Source organism: Rattus norvegicus, chromosome 9, assembly GCF_036323735.1.
Source record: "Rattus norvegicus strain BN/NHsdMcwi chromosome 9, GRCr8, whole genome shotgun sequence".
NCBI classification, from domain to species: domain Eukaryota; kingdom Metazoa; phylum Chordata; class Mammalia; order Rodentia; family Muridae; genus Rattus; species Rattus norvegicus.
The window spans coordinates 107,386,830-107,396,701 of record NC_086027.1 but is presented as its reverse complement, the minus strand read 5'-3'; the positions used below and the strand labels follow the sequence as shown (position 1 = coordinate 107,396,701).

Below are 9,872 nucleotides of genomic sequence, written 5' to 3'. Positions count from 1 at the left end.
CAATTAAAATAAAGGTCAACTCTCCTCCATGGAATTCCCCTAATGTACTAAAGTATTAAATTGGGTCTGTAAGCTCACTTGGGTATCTCCAGATCCCAGCATGCTACTTCTGCAGAATAAAATCCTTTGCATTTGCATTCTACTTGAGTCCTGAGTATTATTCTTCAGCGAATCATGGACTCTTACAAAGTCAAAATAAATCTATCAGAAATTAAGCATAAACTACAATAATTTCTACATTGCTTTGGCTAACAAAAATGAACTCTTTAAGATATTTATATAATCTACTCTGTGACTTAGAATTCTATCAATGAAAATATAAATTGATTTGATGCTCAAACACAAGGCAAATCAAAACCTTATGTGATGATCCACCCATATTGGTCAGCAGAAACAAATAAGGTAACTGCTAAAAGTAGCTTTATACAAACTACATAATGTGTAAAATTGATATAGAATTTATAACATAATAAATGACATTTTGTTAATCAAAGTTGTTCTGTATTAAGTAAAGTTTTAATGATTGTAACTATGTATGCCAAAAGAGAGACATACTTAACTAAAAACTTGTTACACAACCCCAAGGGAGTCATGGTTTTCAAAAGGAGTCATCAAAAAGGAACTTTTCAAGGAGAATGCTAAAAACAAATTAAAATGTATACTATAGAATTCCTATCTCTTAGGGTGGCACTAGGTTGAGTAGATACAAGATCAGGAAGTCAAGTTGGCTATGCCATGCCACCAAAGGATACTGAGAGGTGTATTGATGTACTCTGATGATTAAGAATGTTGAAACTAACACCCAGAATATGATAGAACAACTGGTAATGAATTTGCTTACAGTAAAGAAAAAGTAAAACAGGATTATATATAGAAAAGAAATGTTTTCAGACATTGGAAAGTAGGCAGTGAAACACTGTTTTCTCTGAGGATAAGAACAGCTGAAATCCTACAATGAACCCAGCTATCTTGCTGGAGGCATATTAGGAATTTTGATTAGTAAAGAAAAACAATAACAGAACAGGGCAGTCTTTCTGGGCTCATTCAGGTCAAAGGGGCTGAAATGTGAGACGTACAGCACAGGACAGGAGAGAGTAGACCAAACAGTGAGTCAAAGAAATCCAAAGTGGAAAAAAAGAAAAAAGAAAAAAGCAAACAAAAAACATTGAATGGAAACCCATCACATCAGATCTCAGAGAAACATTACCTGGAGGTGAGTTGCTACAGTTCTGTCCCGACTTTCTCTTCGAACTCCAATGTGTAGGAAAATAGGTCCCAGCATGATACCTAGAGAAAATGTTGGGAACAGTGAGATGGGGGAAATATGGATTTGTGCATCTTTAAATAGGTTTCTTAGTTGGGTTGTGTAATGAACCTGTCTTATACATTACTATGTACAGCCTGGTGTGTGTGTGTGTGTGTGTGTGTGTGTGTGTGTGTGTGTGTGTGTGTGTGATTATACATAGATTTCCAGATTTTTCCCTAGGTACATGAAGACATTTTTGATGTAATTTATAAGAGTTGTAGGTATTCTGTAAATCACTTAACATTATTTGATCTTTAATTCTGTGGATAAAATATTTTTCATCAATTTTGTGTTCATCTTATATTACCATGGTATGTTAAGGCGTTTGTTGAAAACATCGATTAAGTCTATATACATTTATTGCAATTTTAATAGTACAACATTGTAATTGCTTTCTTAATTGTATATCCTGCAGTTTGTTACTTAAATATAATGTTACTGCTAATGCTCACATTCATTCAGCATGTCTGCTAAATTCCTGTATTACATTTAATACTTTTTATTAGGATTTAAGAGATTTTTTCCATATAAAATCATCTTTTTATTTGAAAAAATAAAGGAACATCCACTTCAATAAATAATGGGAGGGAATTGAGTTTTGCTTGTAGAAGAATCAAGGTAAAGCCCTAATTTTTAACAATTACAAAATAATCAAAGTTTGGAATTAAAGATGAACATAAGACATCAACCACAAACCTCCTAAAACATAACATGAGAACACTGAATAAATTAATTGGGACAATGGAAATCAGAAGGGTCCTACGAACAAGAACTCAGTCAAACAGAACAATGACAGGAGCCGCATCAAAACATATGGGGTCTCAAGAAGACAATCAGGACCTATCAAAGCAAAAACCAACAAAGTCAACATTAAAAGAACCAACTCATATAAGAAGAAGAATATTTGTGAAGTATGCATCTGATATACTAAGGAAATTATAGTATATTAGGAAATCCAAGTAGAGAGCAATAAAATAATCTATTTAAGTGTTGAAATTTTGGCTCGGCTGTTGTGGTGCTTAAAGCCATGGGTTTAATCTCTAGAGTAACATAAAAACTGAATACTGAAACTCACAGCTATAATCCTAGTATTTAAATAGAGGTGGGAGGACCAGAAGTTCAGAGCCAGCCTCAACTAGATAGCAGATTTGAGGTCTGTTTAGGCCTGTTTGCCTGGACAATGTGATGCCTTGTCTTTAATATATATAGGAGTGTGTGTGCATGTGTGTGTGTGTGTGTGTGTGTGTGTGTGTGTATGTTTCTGTGTTACTGTGTGTATATGTGTATGAGTTTATTATATACATATAATATATATTCACTATATATGTGTGTATTGCATTTGAATATATATGGATATATACATATATATGAATATTACTATATATGGATTTCCAAACATATATAAAATATATACATATATATATATAACATTTGATGCCTAATATATTAAAATAATCTAATAAAATAAGGAACGATAGAATTAAAAATACATTTCTCAACATATATATGGCATTGAAGAGGTGGCTTACTGTTTAAAATGCACTATTCTTACAAAAGATCTGCATTTAAATTTGATTCTAGCACCCATATCAGGTGTCTCATACCTGTCAATAACTTCAGCTCCAGGACATCTGACAGTACTGACATCTACAGGGATCTTCATTCACATGCACATACCCCAATATAGAAACATAAACACACAAATGCTTTAAAATGAAATAAATCTTTAAAACAATGAAACAAAACACTAGGTTCTTTGTGGGCCAAAGTCCATCAGATTGTGCTTGTCATTTATCATGATGTGGCCAGGTGACTCTACAAGATCACCCTCTTTATATGTTCTTCTTAAACCACAGAACTAGTCAGAGGCACACATCCAGTGACCCAGCCTAGTCTCGGTACCACTACTTATGTGACCCCCAACATTACAGGCTCTCCCCAGGACACACCCATTACACACATCCCACCAACCACAAACAAACCACATACACCATATTCCAACCTCTATTGAATCGTTGACCTTTGACATTCTGTTTAGGTTAAGACTAAATCTCAAAGTTGTTTTTATTTGAATTTCCTTAATTTCTAAGAATGTAGAACATTATACTGAAATATTTAATAACAAGATTTTCTTTTTCTTCTTTTGAGACTCTTTGTTCAAATCCTGAAACTGTTTAAGTGAATGCATCATTCATTGTTGGGTCTTTGTTTTCTTGATATATTTGGAGATTAATTCTGTTATCTCAGAAATTTTCTCTCCCATTCTGTGGTCTTCCTTTTCAACAGATCATTTTATTGGTGGTGCAGAAACCTTTTCAAAGTCTGACAGGCCACTTGTCAATAATTGCCTTACATTCCTGAACAAATGGGTTCTATTGTGAAATACTTCCTACATCTCAAATGAGTAAGGTATTCTATAAGTTTTCTTCTAGTAGTTCAGTGTTTCAGGTTTCATATTTAGGTCTTTTAACCATTGGGGGTTATATTTTGGAAAAGATCATAGATCTGTATCTAATTTCATTCTTCTATGTATGAGTACTTAGTTTTCCCAGCACTGCTTTTTTACCAGTGTAGTTTTGCCCTCTTAATTGAATATTAAAAAGACTCATTACAAATATTTGTTCTTGATCTTCATTTTTGTTCCATTTGTCTACATATATGTTTTGTGCCAGTATCATTTTGATTTTATTACTACAATACTGAAATATATTTTGAGACTCAATACAAGAGCACTGTTCTTTTGGCTTAATGGGGATTTGGCAGTGTAGGGTCTTTTGTGTTTCCATATAAAATTTAGGAGCTCTTCTATTTATGTAAAATGTTAAATGAGCATTTGAATGAGAATGCATTGACTCTGTAATGTCCATTTGTTAAAGGGTCATTTTCACAATATTAATTCTACCAATCCATGATCATTGGTAGTTTTTCTGTTTGCTAATGTCTTTAAACCTCTTTCTTCACTGATTTATGTTTTATTTTAGATGTCCTTCAACACCTTGGTCAGGTTTATTCCTAGATTGTTTTATTTTGTTTAATGTTCTGATGAATGGATATATATGTGTTATCTATTTCTGTGTGTTTGTTTTCTTCCTTGTGTATTAACTTCTAAGACTATGAGAGTTAATTTCCAGGGAAGAGATTTCCTATGACTCTGTCCTAGCTTGAGTCATTCAAGTTCTCTATTTCAAGATTGTGGTGACTTCAGCAAGAAGGTCTAAGCTTTAAATTATGGAAAACAATTAAGAGAAAAACAAATAGCATGCATTGTTATAGTACCTTGTTAGAGCACTCTGCTTTCACCAACTAACAACACTCAGGGTGTCTTGCATGTTGAATTTTTGCTTCTCTCTCTCTCTCTCTCTCTCTCTCTCTCTCTCTGTGCATCTGCAAACACAAACACATGTATATATGTGTGTGTGTACATAAAATAATGTTTCTTTATGGCTTTTCTCTAAATCATTAAGTTGTCTCCCTTTCCTCCCTCTGTCTGTATCACTCTTTCCATCTCACTGGTTCCATTTTTCTCATTTCTCCTTTAATAGCCCCCGTGTGCTACTGTCCATCTCTCTAGCCCTCCTTCTACCACGGTTCCTAGTTTCTTGTCCTTTGGGGATATTTCAGGTGGCACAGTCAGGTTTAAGGCTTTGGAGCTAAGATCCAGAAATAATAGAAAACATTTGGTATTTGTCTTTCTAGGTCTGGATTAATTCACTGAGTATAGTACTTTATAAATTCATTTATTTACCTTCAATTTTTTTTCCTCATGACTGACTTGAGTTCAACTGGGTCATGAGCCACACTTTCACTCTCCATTCCGCAGTTATTGGATCTTTGGTTGTTTCCGTCCAAGCTACTGTGAAACAAACAGTAATGAAGATGGCTGAGGAAATAAGTATCTGCAGAGTAGGGCATTGAGTTTGTTGGCACAAAGAGTGGTATACACGGGTCATACAGTAGATCTACTTTTAGTGTTTTGAGAATTTTGCATACTATTTTGCAAAATTGCTAGGTCAGTTGCAATGATATCCATGAGATAAAACCCTCAAAGTTTTCAAAAGAAGAAACAAAACTCCCTAAGAACAAAATGTCTTTAAAAGAAATCCAAATTCTCACCTGATAAGGAAATTCAAAGGAAAACTGTATTTTATAATGTAATTTGTCAATACTTTGCATTAAAATAAGCTCTCATACAAATGGTAATCTTAAGGTCTACATTATGATTTCTCATGAGAAGGTTATGTACAAACAATGCTACCTTAAATGTCACCATTCACATTGAACCTGAATTGGCAGAAATGCAGTTGGAAGCAGGAGAATAGTCATAATTCCTCCTTTTCTCTTATTTCATGAAAATTGAGAAAATGTGAATAATTTGTGCTTCTTTACAATTTAGCAATATTTTAAAATACTTTACCTCTCTTAAGTTTTCAATAATTTTCTTATATATTTCTCTCTCTGAAACTTTTTGTACCCCCTTCTTATTTGCTTTGTTATAGGTAAAAAATATGGAATTATATTATTGCACAGAATTTTCTATCTTGATTTATTCATGTGATCAAAAACTCTAAGACTTTAACAACCTAAAAGCATGCTTACACTCAAATACAAAGCTATGGCCCTGACATCACTCCTCTCCTGGTTATTTTTCTTTCAGAACAAGTTGTATCTTTTGTATGACATATGATAGACACTTCAGATATGAAAGTAAATGGATGAACAAAACATTACCAAAATATACTTAGATAATGCATTAGTCTTAGGCAAAGAAGCATCACTTTGTCCATATTAAGTTTTATGGAGGTTTACAAAACCAGCATCACAGACATAAAGAAAATCAAAAAGGTATAATATAAAATTTAAGGCTGTATTTAGGATACTTCAGAAATTACAATTTTATTATTCTATTGTTCTGTCACCTTATTTACAGCTTTTGTAAAGTATGCACATATGTTTACTTCTACTGTCTCCTGGTGTGTGGACATGTATCTTCACCGGCAGAGACTAGAATATGGTGTCAGGGGACCTCCATTATCACTTTCAATATTATTCCCTTGTGATATGGTCTCTGAAACTTGTGATATGGCATCTGCAACTTGTTGGTTTTGGCTTCATTGACTTGCTGGCAACCACTAGTGATTCACCTTACTTTGCTCTACTCCTCAAATATCGAGGTTGCACTTGAATGTCCATGCCTAGCTATGGTGATGCTGAGGATCTGAAGTCATGTCTTCGAGCTTGTGCAGCACATCCTCTTATTCAATAAACTGTTATACCAATGTCTGAGGGCCCTGAGAGACTATCAGTAGCCAAACTTTTATGCAAAGGCAGAGTCTTTTTTTCAAGGTTGAGCTTAGATCCTCAAGCCCCTCCAAGGAAGCGAGATTGTGCAGAAGTCCCTGAGAACTTAAGTTCAGCCTTTTTATTGCAGTAGTGGGGTTAGGGACTCATCAACTTGTCAGTTACATGATGGCTATCCATGATTTTAGTTGGCTAAAGCAATCTATCTACATCTCCCTGGAATCTTAGGTATTTTTCTACTGGTGGCCCAAGTCTAGGATGGTTCCTTCTTGGAACAGTTTGTGGTTTTTCCGGTAATTAGAGTTTAACCTGAGGACAGGGCATAGTGTATAAAATGGAGGACACATTACAAGATGGTGTCTGTCTTGACAATCTGGGGCCCTTCATAAGCTATTTACCAATCCATACTTAATTCTAAAATGTTGATGTTATATCATCTTTTAACAAATCATGGCTAAATGTATATTTTAACAGACAAATAAGTTAGAAGCTCAACCACAACAAAGGATATCTCTTAAATGTTCACATAAAAATTCTGTGGAGAGTCAAAAATTGCATTTCTGCATGATTGTACAGGGTGTTCAATTGAGCTATTCAGCCTTTAGATTAGTTTGCATATAAAAGAGGGAATTTGAAGTTATCACAAGAATATATTCAGCAAATAATTAGCCAGAGACAAAACAGATGAATATATTTTCTTATGCTAATATATCCTCAGATAGAAGATTCTCAGAGAATGTTTTCATTGTACATTAAGATTTCATGAATGTGAGCTTGTCTAGAATGGTGAAATCTCCAAGAAGGGAAGTTTATAAACTTACAACTTACACATAACTATTCAACATTAATTTGATGGAATGACTATAATGGATACCTAAGAGAAAAATATACTGTTAATGATATCCATAAAAATGACTGGTTTGCAATCCTGTGGAATTTATGAGTTTGCTCTCTGTATAATGTAAAAAAAAAGAGAGAGAGAGAGAAAGAGAGAGGGCATGAACCTTTTTAGCATGCATAAATAGGAGACAGGATTTGGGGCAAGTGGACATACTCCTCAAGGAGATGCCTCATATTTATCCACTCAAGAGAGAAGTATCCTTATAAATAATCACAATTTGGTCACAGTAAAAAGACAGTGAAGTTGATTAATGTTGCTTTCATTTACTTTTAAAACATACATCAAATTCAAGATAAACAGGAAAAATCCAAGATATAAAAATAGATAAAATATACAAAATAATGTAAAACACAATGTCAAGGACCAGTGTCAACTGGGAGAGGGTTTGTGAGAGAAGGGGTCTCTGGAAGCAGTGAAAATAGATGACTCGAAGTCACATTGTGGATTCAAGTGGTAGCCTATGTTCTTTGTGACATAGCTTTCCAAATTGCCTCTTCTCTGTTCTGTGTTCTCTCTGGAATTCTCTAGACAGCTCTCTCTATTTTCTGCTCGGGACAGTTCACCAAGCAGTTCTCTTTTGATATTCTAAAAAAATTCTCTGGATAGGTCATCTCTTACAGAGTATAAGTCTCATCCTTAATTTTATTTGTCAATTGAATCATTTATTCCAGGTTCTCTTTTGATTGTCCTATGAATCAGCATCTCATGACCCAGACACTTTAATTTTCAGAAACACAATTTATTTAACATTGTAAAAATATTCAGAGATATGCTTGCCTCTGTTATACACATAGAATTTGCTAGTAGGGTGGGATCCTATCCTGAAATTACCATTTCGACCAGACCTAGTATTAACCTTGCTCTGTCCCAGGTCAACCCTGAGCTCTGGAATGTGTCTGCTTTTGTAAGCATAAACAACAACAACAACAACAGCAACAAAAACCTAGCTGAGTAGGATCCCCTGTGATCACCACTCCCTAAATCTCATTTCCTTCCTTATCTCTCTGACAAGTTGGCTCACAGCACAGATACATTTGTTCTTTTAGATTTGTAAAGCCCTCGTAATTCATATGGCATTCTTATATTTTGAAAAATTGAGAAACTGTATATTTTGAACTCACATTTTTAGAGTTCTTTTTCACAACCTTAAGGGCTGTCCTTAAAGGCCCACCATTTACCATTTGGCTAAGACATTAGCCACACCTTCTCCTCCTGTACTCCTGCTGTCTTAGATTATAATGGAATCATTACATTAATAAAGAAGACATTCCTTGAAGGAGGAATGTAAAAATATGCACATTATAATATAAACAAGCCTTAAGCCACAGCAGTCACTGACATTCATGGAGGCTCATGCATGGGGGCCCTTTCACAGGGGCAGGAATAACGTCATTCTGTCATTACCAAAGTCATGGTGGAAATTGTAACACACACAATGTATACTATATATATGCATACATACACACACACACACACACACACACACACACACACACACACACATATATATATATATGGAGAGAGAGAAAATTTGTGTGTGTGTGTGTGTATTTTAAATGGGGTTACCATTAAATGGCAGAGATAATACCCCAACTAGAGTCCATATGCTACCAAATAATATTCCCAGAAATAGATTACATCTCTCTAAGTTGTATATAATGGGTTCTGTAAACCTGTTAATCATTTCGGATTATTGTCAATGCTTTTGCTTCCCTTCCACAAGTTGATGGTAAAACACTATTGCTGAATGTACTGCATACTGCGACATAGAACATGAAAACTTGTCCAAACAGAAATGGTACAAAAAATTGTTAATGGGAAAATAGTGGGAATGAAGTTAGATCATTAGTCAATAATATATTTACAATTGAAGAGGAAAAAGTCCTGTTCTTCATTGGAGTGATACAGTGTTTTTCAACCATAATCCTGGATAGGCTCCATGCTAAAGAGTAGTCAGTCAAGACAATTGGACTCCACTTTTTAGGCAGGGAAAATAACATGAATTTGAGTGGTTTGGGGGGTAAGAGAATATCTGGGATGAGTAGGGGGACTGGAAAGAGTGGAACAAAAACACACTACATGACATTCTCAAAAGTAACTAAAAACATTGTAAATGAACAAATACATTTTTAGTATTTATGTAATATGAGTTGAATTGAAAATTCTTTTTTAAAGGTCTATGTTCATTTTGATCCTTGTATATGTGTATGTAAGTGTACATGTCTCTTTATGTATATATCACATGTGTTCAAGTACCCACAGAGGCATGAAGAGGGTGGAGGATCCTCTGGAGTTGGCGTTATAGGCCCTTGTATGCTCCATGCTGCAAACATAACAAACATCCTTATGAAAATCAGCAAGTACTTC

General features: G+C 34.5%; 1 long non-coding RNA gene across 1 annotated transcript in view; it reads left to right on the top strand.

Moving 5' to 3' along the window:
• Window positions 1-1,044: 1,044 nt before the first annotated feature.
• LOC134480306 (uncharacterized) overlaps window positions 1,045-9,872 on the top strand; it is a 29,413-nt gene continuing 20,585 nt past the window's right edge. Inside the window, exon 1 of the long non-coding RNA XR_010054671.1 lies at window positions 1,045-1,213. This is a non-coding gene — a long non-coding RNA (uncharacterized LOC134480306). The remainder of the gene's footprint in view (window positions 1,214-9,872) is intronic.